This window comes from Asparagus officinalis, chromosome 4 (genome assembly GCF_001876935.1).
Source record: "Asparagus officinalis chromosome 4, Aspof.V1, whole genome shotgun sequence".
NCBI lineage: Eukaryota > Viridiplantae > Streptophyta > Magnoliopsida > Asparagales > Asparagaceae > Asparagus > Asparagus officinalis.
This window is the reverse complement of record NC_033797.1, coordinates 89,565,773-89,571,773: the sequence shown is the minus strand read 5'-3', so window position 1 is coordinate 89,571,773 and position 6,001 is coordinate 89,565,773.

The following is a 6,001-nucleotide window of genomic DNA, read 5'->3' as shown; positions in this document are numbered from 1 at the left end:
CTAACCAGTCGACTCATCACTGTATGAGTCGACCCATGTGTCATGAGTCAACTCATATATGGACATGAGTTGACTCATCGAAGGATTCCTGGTTCGTTTGGGTTTCTGTTTGCACGAATTACTATGGGTTTTTCGCTTGGTTATTTACCACTTTGCCATCCACGTTGTTACACATATATAAGGGATTGTTTTAGGGTTTCTAATTAATTAGATGTCATCAAAGAGAGATTCTAATCAAGAGAGATTAGGGTTTAGAGAGAATTAAGAGAGATTGTTCTTCAATTCTAGTGAGTTTGTGAGAGCTTGTAAACTATTTAATTCTCATAATCTAGAGAAAGTATTTTCCTTTGCTACTACTGAAATGTTCTTATGTTTCTGTCATCCTCTTCTCAACCCACCTTTGATAATTCCGTGATCAAAGGTGCTCGCACGGCGACACGTATCAAGATGGTATCAGAGCGATCAGATCCTGTGAAGGGAGCATCCTATATATAGTTCTGACTTGATCGCAATACAAGAAGTTAGGCGAGATCCTTATTTCATTGGAAGGAGGCCGAGATTGTCAAAACTGTTTCACATCAAGGGGGTAAGAATTCTTACCAGAATTTGAAGATAGACTTCAAGGTAGAGATTCATGTTTATGATGAGAGTGTCAACGTCGAGAGGCTTAATGATTGGATCGAGCGGATGGAGACGTATTTTACCCTCTATGGATATTCATCCAAGGTGAAGCTTGTGTTCGTGATTTTGAAGCTTTCAGGGCATGCATTAACATGGTGGAAATCCTATTGCAAGAAGGAACGGAAGGCGGTGTTGTGGAAAAAATTCAAGGAGCTACTAAGAAAGCAGTTCTACCCGGTGGGATTTCTTGAGGAGCGTTGGTACAAGTGGTACAACTTGCGCTAAAGAGTCAATCAGACCATTCAAGAGTACACAACAGAGTTCCAACAGCAGGTGATGGTTCTAAATGTTACGATGGACGAATACTCCATCTTTATGAAGTACATGGCGGGTCTGAATGAATACATCCGGAAGGAGATGAAGATATTAACGGTCGAGTCTATTTCAGAGGCAAGCGTGAAAGCTATTGCCATTGAGGGCAAGCAAAAGAAGGGCAATGAGGCAAAAGGAGATGTAAAACAGACATGGAAACATAAGGAGGAGAAGAAGGGTGATTCAGAGAGAGCAGAACGGATTTGTAGTCACTATGAGAAGACAGGACATATCGATGATCGATGCTGGGAGAAGTATCCTTATCTGAAGCCAAAGGGGTTGAAGAAGAAAGAGGAGAAAAAAGCATACGTGATAGCACAGGGTCCAAAGAAAGTTCCTGAGATGATAGAGCCCAACAATAGTCTTAATCTTATGGCAGGAAAACAGGTCACGAAAGAGGACGAAGACCTCCGAGAGCAGCACTTTGTGCTGAAGTTACAAGTGAAGACCAGTTTGGTTGATGCCATTGTTGATCCAGGCAACGAAAAGAATTTGATATCTGAGGCCTTGGTTCAGAAGCTGGGTCTGAAGACAGTCAAGCATTCGAAACCTTATTCATTGGGGTGGATTCAGAAGGAGACGGGATTGAGTGTAGTTGATAAATGCACTTTCAGATTTGCCCTCCACGAATCGTATATTGACGAGATCACGTGCGATGTCGTTCCATTGGATGTTTGTCAAGTTATACTGGGCAATCCGTACTTATGGGATAGATACACGATCTACAAAAGGCGGCTCAAAAGTATACATTCACCAAGGATGGTGAAAAGTTCATATTTTGTTCGGCGTCTCTTCTGAAGGAGGCAAATTTGGCGACGGTGACGAGAACAAAGAGGTTAGTGAATGCAAGCAAGAAGTTCGTCTTGCTGTGCATGAGACTTCATGACGAGCCATCGAAAAGGAGTTGCATGTTGGAGCGGAAGACGACTACGATAAGGCAAGAAATGAAGGAGTCGTTTCCAGTTGTACGTTGATATCAGGTTCCAAGCAAGGCCAGGTGGTACAAAAAGGATGGAGAGCTCGCGAGTTTCCTCAGCTAAAATTCTAACTTGAATGGGACTTTAAGTTCCTAAAGGGGGGACCCATGATACGAATGTATCTTCTCTTTAGTACTTAGCGATCCTCATGGAAGCTTGAGGATAGATGATTCTCATAGCAACTTGAGAATAGAGGTGTAAAACAACACGGTGGAATGTAGATTGAAGTGTGGAATGAGATGGCGAATCGAAGAATCGAAGCATCCAGTTTTTAGCCTGTAAGTCGACTCATCAGGTTGAGTCGACTCATGCATGTCATAAGTCGACTCATAAAACTCAGCCGTTTTGTCAAAAGTCTCTGACCAGTCGACTAATCACTGTATGAGTCGACCCATGTGTCATGAGTCAACTTATATATGCACATGAGTCGACTCATCAAAGGATTCCTGGTTCATTTGGGTTTCTGTTTGCACGAATTCCTGTAGGGTTTTGGCATGATTATTTATCACTTTATCATCCACGTTGTTACACATATATAAGGGATTATTTTAGGGTTTCTAATTAATTAGATGTAATCAAAGAGAGATTCTAATCAAGGGAGATTAGGGTTTAGAGAGAATTGAGAGAGATTGTTCTTCAATTCTAGTGAGATTGTGAGAGATTGTAAACTATTTAATTCCCATAATCTAGAGAAGGTATTTTCCTTCGCCACTACTGAATTGTTCTTGTGTTTCTGTCATTCTCTTCTCAACCCATCTTTGATAATTCCGCGATCAAAGGTGCTCGTACAACGACACGCATCAACACATGTCAATAAGTCCGTTCAAGACGCACGAAGCCACTAAGTCATGAACTACTAGTGGTTCTCAAACACATCAAAGAGATAATAAATAAAATTAATTCTATACAATAATAACATGGTATGTCGAACATGATTAAACAAGTAATTAAATATTCTCACACATAAATAGGTTTCATTGATAACTTACTACTGGGTGTCAAAACTTCTCATGTAAGCTAATCGTAATTAAATATTCTCTAATATAATAATACGGTAAAAAAAATTGGAAATCGATGTCGTTTTGCACATGAAATATCACGCTCTATGACTATCAGTTATACGTTCTTAATTAATAAATATTCTTTTTCCAAAATAATTCTTTAAAACTATTTCTCATTATTGTAGGCATATAAAATTGCTTATAGGTCCCTTAGCTCAGCTCGGCACAAACCGACAAACCAACGAGGCGACGAGATTGACTAATTGCACGCAAATAACGGAATACGTCCATTCGCGTGCGGGGTCAAGCCAAGTGTTCGAAGAGTCAACGAGTCATCCAACCAAAGGCATACTCGGACGAATGACGATCGAATCAAGATCGGTTTCGGACTCCAACTCAGAAGCAGATTTACTGCCTAATCGGGATCCGGATTTACTGCCAAATCAGATCAGCAAATCGAATCCGAACCTATCAACTGTAGAACCGGAAAACAGGCACAAAGAGGCAAAACGACAAACACCTGGAGGTCGGCTCACCGAGCCACCAAGGAGGCTCGGTGGCCGAGCCACCTTGTGGTGGCTCAGAACTGTGCAAATGCACAGTTCTGAGTGCCTATAAATAGGCCTTGTGCTCATTTGTTTCAGAGGTTGGAAATTTTGGAGAGAGGCGAAGCCCTGCTGGATTGAAGACTCAGATCTAAAAAAGATCACAACTTTGAAGGCTTGGAGACTTGGACTTTCAGATCCGGTGCTCGGCGATCACCAACGCCAAATAAGGCAGGAGTTCGAGAGGATTGGATTTGAGATCTACACGATCACACTCCGGATCTAAGCTTGGTTCTTAGATCCCGAGATTCGAGCGGTTGTTTCCTTGGTGAAACAATCCCTCCCGGCTATTATTCCCTTGGTGGAATATTACCCGTCATATCGTGTAGATCCGACCGGATCGAGATCACGCGGTGGTCCACGGCAAATAACCCCGGCGCAGGCAAAGAACCCACCAAAGCGAGCGACCGCAAAACAGGAGCTCGCGATTAGTTCGACAAATAAGGAAAATTGTAATCTTTACTTTGTTTTCTTTGATTTTTCATTGTAACCGGATCTTATAAAAAGACCGGATCTTTGTAACGCATAAAGTTGTTAACTGAGATAGCAATGATATCAACAATGAAGAAAGCTACGATTTTTCCCGCGAACAATCTGGCGACCACAGTGGGAGCCAACGATCTCATTGCCGAGATCGTTGCGTCGCAGCCGCGGATCTCGATCCCGGTCGTGGAGGAGGTCGAGTATGAGTTCGACCAACAAAAGTTCGAGGAGTACCTTTCATCCTCGTCCGGATCTACCTCCCCTCGCAAGTCTAAGAAGTCCAAGTTCTCTTCCAGCAGAAAGGTGCGTTGGTACGAAGAAGTTGAAGCTACCAACGACGACCTCATCCCGATTGACGCCAAAGTTGCGTCAGGGGAGGCTCCACCAACCTCCAACCAGATCAAGCTGGTTCCAACCAATTCCTCCGTCACCAAAGGAGCGGTGACTCTCTCAAAGAGAGCCCGCCAAAGGCAACGCCAACGCTTGGCCAAACAACTCGCCAAAGCAATGGAGTCCACCGACGGAGTCCGCTACAACACGGATCTGAAGAACAAGAGAGGCAAACAGCCTCAGCAACAAATGAACGGCGCCCCCTCCAAGTCGCCAATAGCCACCAACGAACGAATGGATCCGTGTCAAACGGAACCGTTCAACGCTGGAGGATCGCATTCAGAAGCGCCGCGCACTCTCAGCACAAGCACGAGCTCAAGTTCAAGAAGCCCGTAGAAGGTGGCAGAATGGAGTAGCCAAGAAATCACCACTAACTCACAAAATATGGAGGCCAAAGTCCAAAGTGGTGAGTCAGGCCGAGGATCGACCTTTACAGCCTTCAAAACGAGTTCAACCTCCCGAACCATCCCGAGGAAGGAGGTCAATCTTGGAGCGCCTCGGTCCAATTCCCGACGAGCGCAACGAAGTCCATGAACGCTCGGGCCCGATGAAGAGGCTCCGAACTAATCAACATGCTGGGGGTCGACACAACCCTCAACATGACAAAGAGTTTACGGCACCCAAGCGCACTACCTTGCGCATCGAAGTTCGGGAGCCCGCTGAGAATTCATGTCTACAAAGGCGTGTTTCGAGGCGAGTGACTCTCGGAAGTCCAAATAAGGCAGTTTGCTCTCAGAAGGAAACGTTGTCATCCGAGGATGATAACGTTATACCTGGGAAATCATGCCAACACGCGATAGGTTACTCCGATCAAATGGACGAGTTGTACTATCGTGCTGGGGGTACGAACAGAACCAGAAAGAGGAGTCCCCGAGAACAAGAAACTCAGTGCCCTTGTTCAAAGCTCATTCGGGCGGTACTGTCTCAATGCAACTGCATCAAGGTAGTCCCCGAGAGAATTTCAGTGTTCGAAAGGCTCGGCATCGAAACGCCAAAACCAAGGTATAGGCGTTTCCGGCAAAGAAGAACGGTGGTTAAAGACGGAGAATTTCCGAGGGTCACCGCCAACATGACCAGCAAAGAGACATCGACACAGATTGATCTCAAATCGTTTCTGGAAGCGTCCCGGCGTGTAACCCGTCTGCAGTCCGGAGCCATCGCACGAGGAACTTATGGTAGGGTTCGGACAAGATTGCCTTCGGAAGATGAAGAATCGGATTCCTGCTCTGCTGTCGCATCGGACAATACAGTGTCCAGCGAAGGACAACCCCGCGAATCATTTATGATAAGCGCGGAAGAAATGGCCAAGATGCTTGAAGACGCTTTGGCTAAGCAGAAAGAAAGTTTCAAATTCGAGATGGAGATGGCCATGCAGCAGATGAGAGAGATGCATGAGCAGCAAATCCATGCATTCAGGAACCAGCAAATAAAGTCAAACCAAGTGCAGATACAAGGAGACGTTTCAAATCAGATCTAACAAACCGAAGGAAGCAATCGCAGCCTCAACAGCGGCAAGTTGCTCGACATGTTCCACTCGAACCCTCTCCTCTTC